This window comes from Mobula hypostoma, chromosome 2 (genome assembly GCF_963921235.1).
Source record: "Mobula hypostoma chromosome 2, sMobHyp1.1, whole genome shotgun sequence".
In the NCBI taxonomy this organism is placed as follows: domain Eukaryota; kingdom Metazoa; phylum Chordata; class Chondrichthyes; order Myliobatiformes; family Myliobatidae; genus Mobula; species Mobula hypostoma.
This window is the reverse complement of record NC_086098.1, coordinates 185753076-185772448: the sequence shown is the minus strand read 5'-3', so window position 1 is coordinate 185772448 and position 19373 is coordinate 185753076. Positions and strand designations below refer to the sequence as shown.

The following is a 19373-nucleotide window of genomic DNA, read 5'->3' as shown; positions in this document are numbered from 1 at the left end:
TGCCTCTTCTATTTTATTTTTTCTGTCCCCATATCTGTCTTTACCTATCACCCACCAGCCACAGGCTCTTAACTCTACCCTTCCCCCTCTCTCGCCTGACTCAATCTATCCATGATCTCCCTCTTCAACTGGTTTCACCTTTCACAGATTCATCTGTAGCAGTAATTAAAGGACACAGGCCCTTCAGCCCAAACAACCACAATGGCAACCCTCTAGCCGTAATGTCCTTCATTCGGTTCACATCCCTCCAAGCCGGCCACGCACATACTCTAATCAAGTGCTTATTAAATTATACTACTGTACCCACCTCAACCACTTTCATTGGCAGCTCATTCCACATACTCACACACTCTGTATGAAAAAGTTGCCCGAGACCCCTTTTAAATCTTACCACTCTCAATCTAAATCTATGCCCCTAGTTTTGATCTCTCTTACCTTGGTGTAGCAGCCAATTCTAATCAAACCAATAGCCGCTGCTGGCGACCCCACAGATTTGTAATACTTGTATGACACACCCTTATCCAATGATTGTTCCAAAAGTCGAAGATATGTATTCGATCCTTTATTAGCAACTAGTAAACATGCAATCTTGAAGTGATGAAACTTAAGCGTACTTAAGTGTAACTAATTGAAATTGAGTGGGCAACAAAAGATATGACACCCCTCAGCCCTCAGCTGCAACTGCCTCGAACAAAGCACACATATGTAACTTATTCCCTTTGCTGTTACCATGCCCCCACTCGTGACTGGTTAGCACAGTAAACATAGTAAAGGTGCAACACAGAATACAATGCAGAGAGAGACTAGATGCATGGCTCCTGCACTTGGGGAAAAGATTGTTGCCGTCATAAACACAAGAAATTCTGCAGATGCTGGACATCCAAAGCAACATACACAAAATGCAGGAGGAACTCAGCAGGTCAGGCAGCATCCATGGAAATATAGATTGTAGATTGTGTAAACAACAGGAATTCTGCAGATGCTGGAAATTCAAGCAACACACATCAAAGTTGCTGGTGAACGCAGCAGGCCAGGCAGCATCTATAGGAAGAGGCGCAGTCGACGTTTCAGGCCGAAACCCTTCGTCAGGACTAACTGAAGGAAGAGTGAGTAAGGGATTTGAAAGCTGGAGGGGGAGGGGGAGATGCAAAATGATAGGAGAAGACAGGAGGGGGAGGGATGGAGCCGAGAGCGGGACAGGTGATAGGCAGAAGGGGATACGAGAGGATCATGGGACAGGAGGTCCGGGAAGAAAGACGGGGGGGGGTGACCCAGAGGATGGGCAAGAGGTATATTCAGAGGGACAGAGGGAGAAAAGGGAGAGTGAGAGAAAGAATGTGTGCATAAAAAAGAGTAACAGATGGGGTACGAGGGGGAGGTGGGGCCTAGCGGAAGTTAGAGAAGTCAATGTTCATGCCATCAGGTTGGAGGCTACCCATACGGAAGATAAGGTGTTGTTCCTCCAACCTGAGTGTGGCTTCATCTTTACAGTAGAGGAGGCCGTGGATAGACATGTCAGAATGGGAATGGGATGTGGAATTAAAATGTGTGGCCACTGGGAGATCCTGCTTTCTCTGGCGGACAGAGCGTAGATGTTCAGCAAAGCGGTCTCCCAGTCTGCGTCGGGTCTCACCAATATATAAAAGGCCACATCGGGAGCACCGGACGCAGTATATCACCCCAGTCGACTCACAGGTGAAGTGATGCCTCACCTGGAAGGACTGTTTGGGGCCCTGAATGGTGGTAAGGGAGGAAGTGTAAGGGCATGTGTAGCACTTGTTCCGCTTACACGGATAAGTGCCAGGAGGGAGATCAGTGGGGAGGGATGGGGGGGACGAATGGACAAGGGAGTTGTGTAGGGAGCGATCCCTGCGGAATGCAGAGAGAGGGGGGGAGGGAAAGATATGCTTAGTGGTGGGATCCCGTTGGAGGTGGCGGAAGTTACGGAGAATAATATGTTGGACCCGGAGGCTGGTGGGGTGGTAGGTGAGGACCAGGGGAACCCTATTCCTAGTGGGGTGGTGGGAGGATGGAGTGAGAGCAGATGTACGTGAAATGGGGGAGATGCGTTTAAGAGCAGAGTTGATAGTGGAGGAAGGGAAGCCCCTTTCTTTAAAAAATGAAGACATCTCCCTCATCCTAGAATGAAAAGCCTCATCCTGAGAGCAGATGCGGCGGAGACGAAGGAATTGCGAGAAGGGGATGGCGTTTTTGCAAGAGACAGGGTGAGAAGAGGAATAGTCCAGATAGCTGTGAGAGTCAGTAGGCTTATAGTAGACATCAGTGGATAAGCTGTCTCCAGAGACAGAGACAGAAAGATCTAGAAAGGGGAGGGAGGTGTCGGAAATGGACCAGGTAAACTTGAGGGCAGGGTGAAAGTTGGAGGCAAAGTTAATAAAGTTAACAAGTTCTGCATGCGTGCAGGAAGCAGCGCCAATGCAGTCGTCGATGTAGCGAAGGAAAAGTGGGGGACAGATACCAGAATAGGCACGGAACATAGATTGTTCCACAAACCCAACAAAAAGGCAGGCATAGCTAGGACCCATATGGGTGCCCATAGCTACACCTTTAGTTTGGAGGAAATGGGAGGAGCAAAAGGAGAATATTAAGAGTAAGGACTAATTCTGCTAGACGGAGCAGAGTGGTGGTAGAGGGGAACTGATTAGGTCTGGAATCCAAAAAGAAGCATAGAGCTTTGAGACCTTCCTGATGGGGGATGGATGTAGATTGTGTAGATTGTTATGTGTACTGTTTGTTCAGTTCCATGGATGCTTCCTGACCTGTCGAGTTCCTCCAGTATTTTGCGGGTGTTGTTACCATCAACCTTGCTTAAACATTGCTATAAGGCGCCACTCATTCTCCTAAATGCTAAGGAATAATGACGTGGTCCTAATAATTCTAGTTCTGGTACACCATCATAAATCATATCTGAATTCTTTCCAGTTTAACCACAACTTTTCTATAACAGGGTGACCAAATCTGTAATCGGTACTCCAAGTGCAGCCTCGCCAGCTACTTATTCAACGGCAACAGTCACAACACGCTGGAGGAACTCAGCAGGTCGGGCAGCATCCGTGGAAGCGATCAGTCAACGTTTCAGGCCAGAGCCCTTCGTCAGAACTATTCAACTGCAACAGTGGGGGTTGATACTTTTGCTGAAACGAGTGGGTGGAGGGTGGGAGAGTTGATGCTTTTGCTTCTGCTTGTGCATGTGGGGGGGGCTTTGGGGTTCTAACGTTTCCTGTCATTCATTCTTCGGGGTTTTTCTGATGTTTGGTGGATGCCAGTGGAGCGTAAGGATGTAAGGATTTCAGATTGTGCACTGTATACTTTACCTGATAATAAACTGAACCGTTGAACATGATGTGCCAACTCCGAAACTCAGTGCCCTGTCACCTAACTCCAAGTGCAGCCTCACTACTGACTTACGCTCAATGGACAGTTTATTAGGAACGCTTCAGGCTTTTGAATCTTTTGTTTGATGGGATAGGAGAGAAGAAAGAAGGGTGGGAGTGGTTCTTGATTATGTTGACAGCCTTTCCGAGTCAGTGGAGGGGAGGTGGTTCGTGCGGCATTCCATCACACTAATCACTTCTTCCAAGTAGGAACTGAGGTATGTGATATTAGCCGTGGAAGACTCCACCTACCTTTTCATAAATACTATTCTCATGATTGCAAACCTGCCGGGGCTGTAATGAGTAAATCGATCACGAAGTAATGGTTCAATTAAAAAAAAGATGAATAATGGAGAAATGGGGCAAAGAAAGCTGGGGAAAATTAGAAAGGAGAACGTACGACTGAGAAGGGGCGCAAACGGACGGGAGGTAACCAAGGCACGATGACCGAAGAATGGTAGCAGAAGGAATGAATCAGACAGCAACACAAAGAAAACAGATGATACACTGTCTCCGTGCTTTGGCTTAAAGTCATGACGCTACACCACGTCCCAAATTCTAGTGGATTCCGTCTCAACCACGAGTGGAGCTGTTTGCTTTAATTTCGAGGATCAAAAAGGTGGTTTCTGCTGTGAAGCGTTTCCGGAGCAAGACTCGGCAATTATTGCACCGCCCCTCCCGCGGCTTTAACAGACTAGCACTCTGCTGAGCTGCAAGAAGAGTAGTTTCCAGGTGGAGTGGCATGTCTTTGCACAGATTCGGCGTTTATCCGCTTGAGGAAGAATGAATAATTAAAAGTGCGGATCGCGGCGTGAATCGGGGCGGCGGTCCGTTTCAGACATCAGTTGGGATTGGAAGGAGGTTCGTACTATTCGGCTGCTGCCGTTTGGGAACGAGGTCTAGCCCCCTCCAGCGCGGGCATGGCGTCTGGGCTGTGAACCTACATTAACTTGGCGTTTCAATGACCGTTTCAGTCAGCGGCTGGCAGAGGAGACACGTGTCAGGAGCAGCTTTGGGGGAAGAGAGGCGAAGGTAAGTGACCTATTGTGGTAAAATTGATCAGCCCTTGAAAGGCAGCCAATCACACCCACCGGCTGCGGACCCATAGACACAGATCGGATTTCCCCAGAACCCCACTCACTGAATGAATGTCTGATCGACACGCACCAGTCCCCGCAGCTGAGCCGTAGACCCCTGCTTCCAGTTACCCTTTCGCTGCCTAATCTGCTCTGATCCCCGCAGCGCGAAATATTTTCTCGATGTGTGGTGTTGCTGTAAAGTTTGGTGCGTTTCTTTCATTTTGGCTGCATCGGAATGCGGTTCGATTGATCACGGGGGCGGGGGGGGAGGACGGTCCGACTCCCCCCTCCCCATTTTAAAGGCTTCCTCCTTTATTCATTGACTGTTAGAAAGAAGTCCGCCGATTTAGCCCGCTCCAGATGACCGTGCCTTTACCGTTAATTTCACTGGATTGATGAGAGTGAGGAGGGAAGGTGCCACAATATCCAGATCTTGGTCTGGAACTGTCCCCAAACTTTCGCAGTCTTGCCTAATTTATCTTTTTAACAGGGTGATAATGGAAATAGATTTACAACGTGGGGTATAATAGGACTTCGGCACTGCCTACTTGTAGTCTTATAATATTGTGTTGATAACTGAGGCGCACATTCGCACGTACAGGCGCGCTCCATAGCCGGGAGAAATGGGCAAATCGATGTAATTATTCAGTATGAGCGCGTTTAATGATCTTTTTATTTATGTTGGTGATACGTCACGCCCTGGATGGTGCAAATGTGTATCTCGCCAGGCACTCCCAGTATCCCAGCGCAACGGGCTGTGCCCGGTGTACATAGGGTGAAGGATAAACGCAGCTTGTTCATTTGCACTTGAGTTATTTTGCTTAAGTACCGCAAAAAAATCGCAATGAGTAAATACGTGTTGGATGCCCACTAAAACACAGCTCATCATCCCGTGATGCCAGACACCCAAATAATCCCTCGGCAGAGTGAAGTGAATCCCATTAGTTGAAGATGACCGGCCGATTGTCTACACCCTCGTGCGTGTTCGTGTACGTGCGTGTTTGTGTGTTTTCAGTCTGGGGGAATATCTGCGAAGCATTGAATAATATGTTTTATCGTCAACATTTCCAGATGATTTTTTAGTGGAACAAAGAAACTTGTGCGCACTGTGGGTGCTTTTTCTATCGGATGACCCACGGTTCTGCAAAATGGTTTTCTCAGAATTTTACATATCAACGGAACATGTTGGAAACACTCAGCAGGCCAGACAGCATCTAGGAAAATAGAAGTGATTAAACTTCAAAGTAATGTTTCAGATGGAACAACCTTCTTCAGAACCTTGGAGTTTATTGGCTGATTTGTTCTATTTGCATATCTGGGTGCACAAAGTCCAAAGTACTGGGTTTTGATTATCAGCAACCTCTTGGTATTTGTACAGCTGAACCATCTCTGGTTTTTACTCAGATGTTGGGTAAATTCCATGAATAAATATGATCAAAAGCCACACACTTCTTGAAATGAAAAGTGGAATCTTCTCATTTCTCTAACTTGTCAGTTTCTGATCACTGGGTACTTTTACATGGCAAAAAAAAAATGAGAGATGTGGGCCGAAACAATGGGGAAGTTAAACTTCTTTCTTGTTGAGTTGCCAGTTCCTGATTTGTGTAGTTTTACCTGTTTAAATACATTTTTGTTCAAAAATGAGAGGTGTGGGTTGAAGCAGAAGAGAAATTAATGAATTTAACTCATTCCAAATGAGGAACATGTAGTACCAGTGACTTACATTTCTGGTGAATTTTATTTCATTGCGTTGACTCCCCCCTCCCCAACTAAGAAAAACTGTGATACACAATTGAGAGGTTATCACCCTGAAACATACAAACTTCTTATGAGGAGTTTAGATGAAGGGTCAATCATTTTCCTGGCCTGACTGTTTTGAACTGGGATCACTATCACAACTCAAAAACAGTTAGAGCATAAGATATAGGAGCAGAATTAGGCCATTTGGACCTTTAGGTAGGCCCTGCTATTTTATCATGGCTGATCCAATTTTCCTCTCAGTCCCAATCTCTTGCCTTCTCCCCATATTCCGTCATGCCCTGAACAATCAATTCCACAGATTCACCACTCTCTGACTAGAGAAATTCCTCCTCACCTCCTTTCTAAAAGGACGCCCCTCTATTCTTGTGGTTCTGTGGAATGGTCTCTAGATTCTTTCAAAAAAGAGTTAGATAGAGCTCTTAAAGATAGTGGAGTGAAGGGATATGGGGAGAAGGCAGGAAAAGGGTACTGATTGTGGATGATCAGCCATGATCACAGTGAATGGTGGTGCTGGCTCGAGGGGCTGAATGGCCTACTCCTGCACCTATTGTCTATTCTGAGTCTGTGTCCTCTGGTCTTAGACTTTCCCACCATAGGAATCATCCTTTCCACATCCACTCTATCAAGGCCTATCACCATTCGATAGGTTTCAATGAGATCACCCCTTATTCTTCTGAATTCCAGTGAGCACAGGCCCACAGCCATCAAACACTCTTCATATGACAAGCCATTCAATCCTGGAATCATTTTTGTGAATCTCCTTTGAACCCTGTCCAGTTTCAGCACATCCTTTCTAAGATGATAAGCTGCTCACAATACCCCAAGTAAGGCCTCACCAGTGCTCTATAAAATCTGAACATTACATCCTTGGTCCTTTTGAAATGAATGCTAACGTTGCATATGCCATCTTCACCACAGACTCGGCCTGAAAATTAACCTTGAGGGAATACTGCACAAGGACTCCCAAGCCCCTTTGCCCCTCCACTTATCTTCATATCGTCGGCAAACTTTACAACAAAGCCATCAATCTATCATCCAAATCATTGACAAATAATTTAAAAAGAATCTGTTCCAACACAGAGCCCAGTGGAACACCACTAGTCACCGGCAGCCAGCCAGAGAAGGCTCCCTTTATTCCCACTCTGTCTCCTGCCAATCAGCCACTGCTTGATCCATGCTAAAATCTTTCCTGTAATACCATGGGCTTGTAGCTTATTACGCAGCCTTATGTGTGGCCCCTTGTAAAAGACCTTGTGACAATTCAAGCACACGTCAACCAATTCTCCTTTGTCTATCCTGCTTGTTATTTCTTCAAAGAATTCCAACTGATTTGTCAGGCAAGATCTTCCCTTGAGGAAACCATGCTGACTATGGCCTATTTTATCATGTTCCTTCAAGTACCCTGAGATCTCATCCTTAATAATCGACTGCAACATCTTCCCAACCACTGAGGTCAGACTAACTGGCCTATAGTTTCCTTCCTTCTGCCTCTCTCACTGTGCCTAGTGTCACTTTATGGACATACAATCAATTTATGTATATAATCCATCATATTTATGTTATGCTTTTTGGTTACTGTGTTCATTGTTTTGTTTTTGCCGCGTCAGATTTGAAGTAACAGTTATTTCATTCTCCTTTACGCTGGTGTACAGGTTATGATATTCTAAACAAAGCGCAAGCGATACAGAGCTGAGAGTCAAAGCCGCTTCATCCTGTGGATGATTAATCTTTGAAATTCTCTATTCATGAGGCTGTAGAAACTTAGTCACAGTACATTTAAGGCAGCAATCAGTAGATTTTTGAGTGTTAGGGAAATCAATAAATATGTGTTTGGTACAGGAAAGAGACGGGTAAAAGATTAGCCACAAGCTTATTGAATAATAGAGTGGGCATGAGGGGCTCAAGTAAACCGAAAAGGCATAGAAACTTGCCTGCCTTTGTAATGGACGTTTAGAGCTCTTCAAAAGTACCTCCACTCAGCATAGTTGTTGTAAACTGAATAAGCTCCCAACAGCCTGTTCCCAACTCAGTTGTCAGACCTTATTCCAACATTCCCAGCCATTAATTATATTAAAAGCAAGTGAGAGCTTAACAGTGGAATCAGTACTGATAAATGTATATTTGTACATTGGTATCAACATTGTGCATCTATAATCTCCACAGCCAACACATCAGACAGGGCAGATTGGAGAAGTTGGGTTGGTACTCAGGCAAAGGTGCTCAAGAGGAGATTTGATGATGGTGTACAAGCTCGCAAGTAGTTCAGGTGAAGTAAGTAGAAGGTTGTTTCCATTGTTGGATAGTTCAAGAACCAGGTTCAACATCTGGGCAAAAGATACAATGGAGGATACAGGATTTCTTTAAATGGAGACTAATTATATGCGGCCTTCAGTTCCGGGATGTGTGATAGAATATATGCTCTCGAAAGGGAATTAAATAGGCATTTGAGAGAAATAACTGTGGGGTATTGGGGAGAATGGAACTTGGGGATGCCAGAATTGGCTTTATGGGCTGAATGGCCCTGTTCTGTGCTGTACCAATGCTATGATTCAGATCCCTTCTACACAAAATAAGTTTGAGCCGTACTTTTACTAATGAATTGAAATCTTTGCTCACGTTTGTAGATGAGCTGAATAGTTTGTATCTGTGTCATGGATCCCACGTAGCACAAATTAATGAAAGGATGTATGTTCTGATTTGTATTCGGAGCAGTTTATCAAGGGAATGATTTCTATGACATTTTGATAGATTATAAAAAATAACTTAAATGTGTGGTTTTGAATTGATCATCCTGGACTCTTCCTATCCAGAACACCTGCAATAGGGCATGGGGGTTGTGGCTGAGGAAGAAAATACAATTTTAATAAAATTATGATATACAGCTTATTCTAATTTTATTAATTTTAGAAGTGTTGAGATGATTTTTCACTTTTAATGTGAGGATACAGGTTTGGTAACCAGATTCCTTCCACTAATTTCCTTAATTTGCTAATTGAACCAAGCTGAGATCTCTTGAATGGTTAAATGATGAAGACATTTTCTGAATTAACCAATAAATCTGTTTTGCTGGTATAATTTGTGCTTATATATATTTTAAGTAACCTATTTCTGAAGCCCATCAAATTCTTGCTATGTAAATAGAGCTGGTGAAGCTGTGTATTTAGATCCTGAAAGGTGAATTCCTTTATTTTACAGAGTTCCTTCTACTTAGGCGGCACCAAGTGATCAAAGTTGCTTCCACTTTGGTTTTGTGGGTCCTGAAGTGGTTAATGAGGCCAATATGGGAACTTCATGCTCTTTCATGAATGGGTCAGGTGATGACTAATGGGGCAGATAGTTTGTGTGCTAGAACACGGCTTTCTCTACAGTCAGAAGATTATTTAGAAATCTGTGTTTTAGTACTGCATGTTCGTATCAAAGCATTGGCTTTATTTTAATTTCATTCTAATATCAGTAAAAATATATAGAAAACTTGAGATTAATGCAGAAAGGGAAGTATTTACTTTAAAATTAAAGAATAAAGTTGTGATGGAGCACTTGGAAATTTGCTCTGACCCCTAGACCTTTACCAGATAATGCAAAATACTTGCTGGATCTTTTATTTAAAGAGCTTGGTTAAAGTTGTCATTTTTTTCGAATAGAATTTGATATTAGAGTTTAAAAATGCCATAAGCAGGTTATTACCCAAGTTTTCTTCATATTTTCTTAAAGTTGGAGCAATGAAGTTCAGAAGTTGTATTTGAATTTGGAGTTTATAAAATAATTTCATCAAGAAAACTGGACAAAAACATTGTAGCCTTGATTTGGCATTAGCATCCACATCTTTGCATCATAGTTATCACATTGTTGTAGTGCACTTTGCTACACAATACAGTATTAGTACAGTACTCAGATTAATATCTTCGATGCTTCACAGAGCACTGTGTCCACTTAACATCTTGATGCAAATTTCTGGATTTTTGTGCATATTAAAGACGTTTGAAGGGTAAAGGGCATTAATGAAATTAACAAGATTGCAAGTGTTACCGAAGCGTCCGAACGATTAAGGCATAAATGCAACCTTATTCAGTGACATTTAGGAAGGGGAAGAACAACAGTTGAAGCATTCACCAGTTGAAACAGACTGATTCATCTGAGATGCACCACTGAACTCCACAGGAGATCCTTTCTCCTTGTGGCTATAAGACGCTACAACTCCTCCTCCTTAAGCATATGGTTTCATTGCACATCTGTATTTTGCACTATTACTTTTTAATGTACACTTTGTATTTTTCCGTACCTCAATGCTTATAATTTTTATCTTAAGGTACATATTTCTGACTGAACAACCTTGCAACAGTAATTTCCTTCAGGATAAATAAAGCTTTATCTTATGGAGAAAATAGCAGCTGTGTGTTTAATAGTATTACAAATATCATCTTTATAAAGTGATAGTACCGTTCAGTAAAACAATATAAAACACTTCACGGAAGAGTAATCTGACAGAAACTGAGCAAATTATATGACAGGGTATCCAAAAGCTTGGCTTGGGAAGTAGTGGTTTTAAAAGAGAGGATAGTCTGTGGAGGTCATTCCAGTGCAGTGAGCCCAGATGGCACAGCCATCAATCATATTATTTGATGAGAGATAACAATGCCAGAAATATTTCACTTGCTACATTAATTTCACTCCGCAAAAACTTCCATGTTGGTTCTCATATTTTCAACTTTGATACCCAGCAATAGTATGATGTGACTTTGTGTTTGAGTATAGCATGTTTGCTTAGATGGAGATATAATCCCAAGTTGCTGTTTACCTAAGTTTTGGTGTACTAAAGATTCGAAAGATGATTAATCATGAATTTCCATTTAGCAATGATAACTAAACATCTGTCAGCTGTTGACACTTGGTAAAACACGATGTGCTGTTTCCACTTTATTAGAAAACTCAGCAATTACAATTACTTTGAATGTTTTTAACTCAAGTTACAAACCTATATTTGTATTTTAGTCATGACATGACAAATTATTAAATAAACCAACATGGTATTTGAAAGTGTTAAATGGCTTCCCATATCTTGTTAGTAGGAAATGCATTGGTTAAAGTTAAAGCCAATTCTTAATATATTTTAAAAATAATTTTAAGTTATGTTGTTGCATTGAGCTGATAACTCAGATATATTTTAAGCCAGGTGTTCCCAACCTAGGGTTCACGGACCCCTTAGTTAATGGTAAGGCTCCATGGCATGAGAAAGGTTGGAACCCCTGTTTTAAGTAGTTGGATATTAATTTCTGTTTTCCATTTTCTGATTCTTGTCAAGATATGTTAGTGCTGGAATTCACGAACAAGTCTGATCAGCAATTGCCTCATCATTACATTTATTTTGTGAGGAGGCATGGAATAATTCCATAGCAAAGTTCATGTTGGCTGTTAATCACAGGCAGAAAGTTAAATCTGGATTTTACATTAACCATCTCCATGTGTCCTTCAGCATTACTTTTATTGAGGAGTAAGTTTACAGCATATGCCCAATTAACTTTGAAATCAAGAAGTTGCTGTGTATATTGCACTCATCCTTCACATGTTGTCCCTTGCTGGGAGATGAAAAATTGTGTATAGTTGTGGTACTTGCACTCCAAATGTGCCAGGAACAGCTTCTGTTCAGTTGTGATGAACTCTTTAGACAGTGTGACCAATCTGTTAAATGCGCAGGTGTCCTGGAAGACGCTTGACAATCAAGTCGGCCATGGAAGTACCTGAAGGAGAGTATTGTCTATGAATTGCTGCCTGACAACCTCTCTGGCCTTTCTTCAGCTGTGGTATCTCCATCATTCAGATTTTAATTTTTGAAGATTTTGTAAATTTTTTTATACTTCTCTCTTAATCCCATCTTTCCATCTGTATTTTGCTTTTCACATATTAAAATGTTAAATGATTTTGGGGGGGTACCTTCAAATTGAGTGTGGGGTGTGGCCAGGTGGTTAGGGTGTTGGGCTCACTGTTTGAAGGTTGTGGGTTCAAGTCTCAGCCAAGGCAGCATGTTGTGTCTTTGAGCAAGGCACTTAACCAGCTGCAGTCCACCCAGCTGAAAATGGGTACTGGCAAATGCTGGGGGTTAACCTCACGATAGACTGGCGTCCTATCCGGGGGGAATCTCGTACTCTCAGTTGCTTCACTCCATGGAAACCGGCATAATCACCAGCCTGATGAGCCTGTAAGGCTCAGGACAGACTTTTAACTTTTTAACAGAACCCCTGCAGATGATCACACTCTGAATAGGACCTTAAATGGGAAAAGCTGATATACAAAAGCTGCCACGAAAACTTTCAGGTCGCTATGACACCATTCCTTTACCACTGATCACAAATCCTCCAGCATTAAGTAAAGGCAAAACTTTCCTCCCACAGTTAGTCATCTTTTGAATCCACTACTGGGTTCTGGAAATGATCAGATTTCAAGCTGAAATCTAGTTGCTTGGTGTGGCACTGAGGGAGTGCTTTTGTTGAGAAAGTAATTGATAAAATGATACTTCCCTGAATGTATTCACATATCTATAGCATTAGTTAAACTCATACCAATAGGAGTTTTGGAAAAGTTCTGGTTCCTGGATGGAGCTTGGTGACTTCACTGAGATGTTTTAGGCAGTCATTAATTGAACTGCTTAAGAATAATTCGCAAGTATCAGAATCAGCTTTATTATCACTGATGTTTTTGTCAAGTTTGTTGTTTTGCGGCAGGAGTATGGTGCAGAACATAAAATCACTTGAAGTTACAAAAGTAAAAGATGGACAAGATGAATCATGAGGTAGTTTATATGGGTGTGTGGACCATTCAGAAATCTGATGGGGTGGGGAAGAAGTTGCTCCTAAAACACTTGAGTGTGGGTCTTCTGGCTCCTGTGTCTCTTCCTAGTTGGTAGAAAGGTGAAGAGGGCATGTCCCAGACGGTGAGTGTCTTTGATGATGGAGGGCACCTCCCTGAGGCGAACTCTGCAGTTCTCCGAGGCCGCTTGCGATCTTGCGCACTGGAGACTACATACCAGGCTGTGATGCATCCGGTCAGAATGCTTTCCGGTGTACATCTGTAGAAGGTTGCAGGTGTAAGCAATCTTAAAGTAAAGCCCCATTGAATAATTAGACAATTACTTGCTAGGTTAATTAGTCTGGCACAGAATTGTGGACTGCTGACCTGCTCTATGTTTTATGTTCTATGAACCAAAGCAGCAATGTGTCTGTCTTTTTGTCATCATTTCTCGTCACTTCAGTAATTCACTCATCCATTGAAAGCAGTTATATTAGAGTTTTTTGCTCCGAGACTAAAATAGACACTGTACTTCTGTATCACGTAGTTAGATCTTTCTTGCTTGACTGGTTTCTGGGTGTTGCTATACAAAACATGCATTGGTTTAATAACCTTGCTGCTCTCTGCCTATATTTGTTTCCTGGAGCTATGGTTTCATAACCTGGAATCACTAATATGATTTTTTTTTTGCAAGTCAAGATAGTTGACATAGATTTTGTCATTTGTTTTGAAAGCATCTAGTGATTCAAAAATGATTGTGTTGAGTGCAGGTCTTAAACTGCAGAAACTTGCATTGCAACATCTGTCTGCTAGTATGCTCAGTGCCAAAATAGCTGCTGTGTTTACCTACATAACAACAGTAAGTATTGGATGGCCTAAGGACATGTAAAGGCAGAAATCAACCTCAACTTGTATCCTTACCAGTTCTTTCTGCATCAAGTTGCTGCACAGGCTCAGGACTTCGAAAGACGGAGGAATTGTGGAGCCCTGAAGTGGAGCTCTGTGCCAGGTTGGCTCTCCATCCACGCAGGGTAAAGGCTCAACATGGTAATTTGGCTTATTATTGTCACGTGTACCATCATACAGTGGGGGGGGGGGGGAACATGCATATAAATCAGTTCATTTCAACAGAACGTTGAGTTAATACACAGTAAAACAATAATAAGAATGCAGAATAAAGTGTTACAAAGAAAATGGGCTAAAAGGCCCATTCCTATCCTTACTGTTCTATGTTTTATATTCCATGAACCAAAGGAGCAATATGCCTGATATGTCTCTTGTCACTTTAATAATTCACTCATCCATTGAAAGTAATCCTCTACATTAGAATTATATGCTCCGAGACTAAAATAGTCTTTCTTTTGCTGCTCTGTATCACATGGTTAGATCTTTCAAGCTTGACTAGATCTCGCTTGACTAGTTTCTGGGTGTTGCTATACTCTATGTTGCAATAGTTTAATGTAAAGCACTAGATCCTTTTTCATGCAACACTTGCTGCACTCTGCCTATGTATGTTTCCCAGAGTCGTGGTATCATAACCTATGATCACTAATTAGATTTAGATTACAGAGAAAGTGTAGCGCAGGTCAACAATAAGGTACAAGATCATAACGAGGTAGAATGTGAGGGTAAGAGTCTGTTCTTATTGTGCTTGGAACTGCTCAATTGTCTTACAAAAGTGGGATATAAATTGTCCTTGAGGTTGGTGATACCTTTATTCTGGCTTCTAATCTTCTGCCCAATGGGAACGGGAGGAACGAATGCCTGGCGTGGGTGGGGTCTTTGATTGTGCTGGCTGCCTTACCAAGGCAGTGAGTATTGCAGAGAGAGTCCATGAATGGGAGGCTGGTTTCTGTGATGTGTTGATTAGTATCCTTGACTCCTTGTCATTTTGCCTGGTCATTAGCAGAACAGCTGCTGTACCAAACTGTGAATCATCTGATTGTGGTGATATCGTGTGTCACATGACAGAGTTTGGAGCATGCACAGAACTGACAGAATGATCGAGAAGCCTGTATGTCAGACGTGGTTGCTGTTTGCTGTTAAATAAAAGTTCTAGTTATGTTCTTCCATAATATGTGTGTTTATGAGTAACCCACTGTACATATAATGAACACAACTTGGTGTCAGAAGTTGGTCTGGAAGAATAATTCGTTTCGCTAACATGGGAGAAGCGAAGATAATCGAAAAAAAAGCGCGAACTGTTTTGTTGTTAACAGCTTTAAAAATGGAAATTTTGCAACCCCCATCAACGCTTCAGCTGGCTGGAAACGTAGCTGAAAACTGGAAAAGATTTAAACAGCGTTTTGAAATTTATTTATCGGCGATCGGAGCAGATAATAAAATGGAGAAAACGAAAGCTGCAACTCTACTTCACGTAATAAGGGATGATGCAATTGAGGTATATAACTATTTTACTTTTGAAAATGGAGATAATTTGAATCTAGTTAAGTCCAGTTACTTTTTATTGTCATTTTGGCCATAACTGCTGGTACAGTACACAGTAAAAACAAGGCAATGTTTTTCAGGACCATGGTGCGACATGAAACAATACAAATACTACACTGAACTGCGTAAAACAACACAAAAACTACACCAGACTACAGACCTACCCAGGACTGCATAAAGTGCACAAAACAGTGCGGACATTACAATAAATAATAAACAAGACAATGGGCACAGGTTACTGTCAGTCCAGGTTCTGGGTATTGAGGAGTCTGATGGCTTGGGGGAAGATACTGTTACATAGTCTGGTCATGAGAGCCTGAATGCTTCGGTGCCTTTTGCCAGATGGCAGGAGGGAGAAGAGTTTGTATGAGGGGTGCGTGGCGTCCTTCATAATGCTGATTGCTTTATGGATGCAGTGTGTGGTGTAAATGTCTGTAATGGCAGGAAGAGAGACCTCGATGATCTTCTCAGCTGACCTCACTATCCACTGCAGGGTCTTGCGATCCAAGATGGTGCAATTTCCAAACCAGGCAGTGATGCAGCTGCTCAGGATGCTCTCAATATAACCTCTGTAGAATGTGGTGAGGATGGGGGGGTGGGAGAAGAACTTTTCTCAGCCTTTGCAGAAAGTAGAGATGCTGCTGGGCTTTCTTGACTATGGAGCTGGTGTTGAGGGACCGGGTGAGATTCTCCGCCAGGTGAATACCAAGAAATTTGGTGCTCTTAAAGATCTCTACGGAGGAGTCGTCGATGTTCAGCAGAGAGTGGTCGCCCCGTGTCCTCCTGAAGTCAACAACTATCTCTTTTGTTCACATCCAGAGACTCGTTGTTGGCTCTGCACCAGTCCGTTCGCTGCTGCACCTCCTCTCTGTATGCTGACTCATCGTTCTTGCTGATGAGACCCACCACGGTCGTGTCATCGGCAAACTTGATGATGTGGTTCGAGCTGTGTGTTGCAGCACAGTCGTGGTCAGCAGAGTGAACAGCAGTGGACTGAGCACACAGCCCTGGGGGGACCCGTGCTCAGTGTGATGGTATTAGAGATGCTGCTTCCAATCTGGACTGACTGAGGTCTCCTCATCAGGAAGTCTAGGATCCAGTTGCAGAGGGAGGTGTTCAGGCCCAGTAAACTCAGCTTTCCAATCAGTTTCTGAGGAATGATTGTGTTGAATGCTGAACTGAAGTCTATGAACAGCATTCGAACGTCTTTTTGGTTGATTTAGGCTAAAAGTAATAATCGACAAGTTTGAAGCGTTTTGTATACCGAAGTGCAATGTGACATATGAGAGATATAAATTCTTTACATGCAGGCAGAAAGCTGGTCAAATGATTGATCAATTTGTTACGGAATGGAGAAACCACAGTAAAACATGCGAGTTTGCAGAGCTGAAGGACTCTCTCGTTAAAGACAGAATTGTTTGCGGCATTCTGGATAATTCTCTGAGAGAAAGACTCTTAAGAGAACCAGACGTAAATTTGGAAAACGCTTTGATTCTCTGCAAAGCTTCGGAAACCATAAAGTCACAGGCTAAAGAGCTTTTTATTGAGAGCTGCAGCTGTGAATAACAGCGAACATGTTAGAAAAAATAATGAAGCGACTATGAAATCAATAGAGAGCAAGACGTCGTTTGAAAGAAAAAAAAACTTTGATCGCTGTGGGTGGCAGCACCAACCTAAAATGTGTCCAGCGTATTGGTAACTGTGGTAAGAGTAATCATTTTTCACGCTGTTGCAGAAGTAGAAAGAAAATAAAACAAGTGAAAAAGCAACGGCAGTAGGAGTTCACTTCAATGCAAGCGATAATGAAAGAGACAGTGAGAGAGTATGAGATTCAGTTTCATCACCGTCTCGAGCAAGAACACTCACAATGGGCACAGTATAGGAAGCAGTGGAACGTGAATTGACATCTAAGGAGACGTTTGTTGCAACTGCAGCAAGGCTACAAGACAAAATGAACACATGGACACAGAAAGCTACAGTAATTGAAGAAGTACAACCCAGATCATACATGGTCCAGACAGAAGAAGGAGCAGGGTTGAGAAGAAAATGCAAAGACCTCAAGAAAGAGCCAACTTCAGAGTTTCCATTAACTGATGCAGACCAGACAAAACATGAAAATAACAATGTATCACAAGAACTGTGTGAACCACTTAGAAAGTCTACTCATGCTCGTAAACCCCCAGCGAGACTGATAGAGACATGTTAAATTATGCATTTGTTTTGATTAATGTTGCTAATTGTTTTTGAGGAAAGGAAGGTGTGGTGATATCATGTGTCACGTGACAGAGTTTGGAGCATGCGCAGAACAGACAATGATTGAGAAGCTTGTATGTTAAAAGTTCTTGCTGTTTGCTGTTAAATAAAAGTTCTAGTTATGTTCTTTCAGAATATGTGTCTTTATGAGTAACCCACAGTACGTTTAAAGATCACAACACTGATTAGGATGTTTTCTACAGTGCATTGATTAAAAATTGGGTAAGGGTCAGTGGAAACGAGCCAAAATTTCTTTCATCTCTTGAGGGGGTAAAGACGTTGGGAGAAGTGGGATTATATATTCCTCAAATATATACAGGTATCCCCCGCTTTTCGAACGTTCGCTTTACACCACCTCACTGTTAAGAAAGACCTACATTAGTTACCCGTTTTCGCTAACAGAAGGTGTTTGCACTGTTACGAAAAAAGGCAGCGCGCGCCCTGAGCAGCCAAGCTCCTCCTCCAGAACTGCATTCTAGCTGGCATTGCTTAAACACGTGCCTGTGAGCATCTATGCTTTATGTCAATTTATTTTGAGCATCCGTTAGCAAGATGAGTTCTAAGGTATCGGAAAAGCCTAAAAGAGCTTGTAAGGGTGTTACACTTAGTGTAAAACTAGACATAGTTAAGCGTTTCGATTGTGGTGAACAAAGTAAGGACGAAGTGAGCTTGGCTTGTGGAAGTTGACGAAGATGATGTCGAAGAGGTTTTGGCATCACATGACCAAGAACTGATGATAGATGAATAGCTGATACAATTGGAAGAGGAAAGGTTAACAATCGAAACAAAATGCAGTAGCGAACGGGCCGAAAGTGAAGTCATCCAGGAACTGAACGCGAAGCAAATGTGTGAGATTCTCACTGCAATTGACAACAATGATTGCAGAAAAGTACAACTTTAATTTTGAAAGGGTACGTAGGTTTAGGGCATATTTGCAGGATGGTTTGAGTGCCTACAAAGAACTGTATGATAGAAAAATGCGCGAGGCTAAGCAGTCAAGCATACTGTCGTTTTTCAAGCCTTCCACATCAGCCACAGCAGACGACGAACGTTGACCTTCGACATCAAGGCAGGCAGACATAGAAGAAGATGATCTGCCTGCCCTGATGGAAACAGATGATGATGAGATGACACCCCAGTGTCCACCACTCCAACCTCCGACAACTCAGCCTAAAACACCATCATCAGTGTGCTCACTGTCTTCCCGATTCCAGTAAGTGATACTACACAGTACATACATTATTTCTACTTTATATAGGATGTGTATTTATCATATCATATTCCTGCTTCTACTATATATATTTTAGGTTTTATGTGTTATTTGGCATGATTTTGTAGGTTATTTTTTTGGGTCTGGGAACGCTCAAAAAATTTTTCCCATATTAATAAATGGCAACTGCTTATTCAGTTTATGACATTCCGGCTTATGAACCGTTTCATAGGAACGCTCTACCTTCGGATGGCGGGGGAAACCTGTAATATAGAAGTAATTTACTGCTAAAGATTCAGTTTCTTCACTGACTGAAAATTTTCAAACTCTTTGCCAGGGTGTTGAAGGTCTCTGATCATTGCTGGAAATGCTTTAGGAGGGAAGGGGAATGTCGACTCAGACCATGAGAGGCTTGCGTCGAGCATTTTCATGCCTTACAAGGCGCAG

At 42.4% G+C, this 19373-nt stretch overlaps 1 protein-coding gene across 1 annotated transcript in view; it reads left to right on the top strand.

Moving 5' to 3' along the window:
* Window positions 1-3806: 3806 nt before the first annotated feature.
* Window positions 3807-19373, top strand: part of LOC134342744 (proto-oncogene tyrosine-protein kinase Src-like) — a 219770-nt gene continuing 204203 nt past the window's right edge. Inside the window, exon 1 of the mRNA XM_063041250.1 lies at window positions 3807-4427. The gene's annotated coding sequence lies outside the window, so the exon portion shown is untranslated. The remainder of the gene's footprint in view (window positions 4428-19373) is intronic.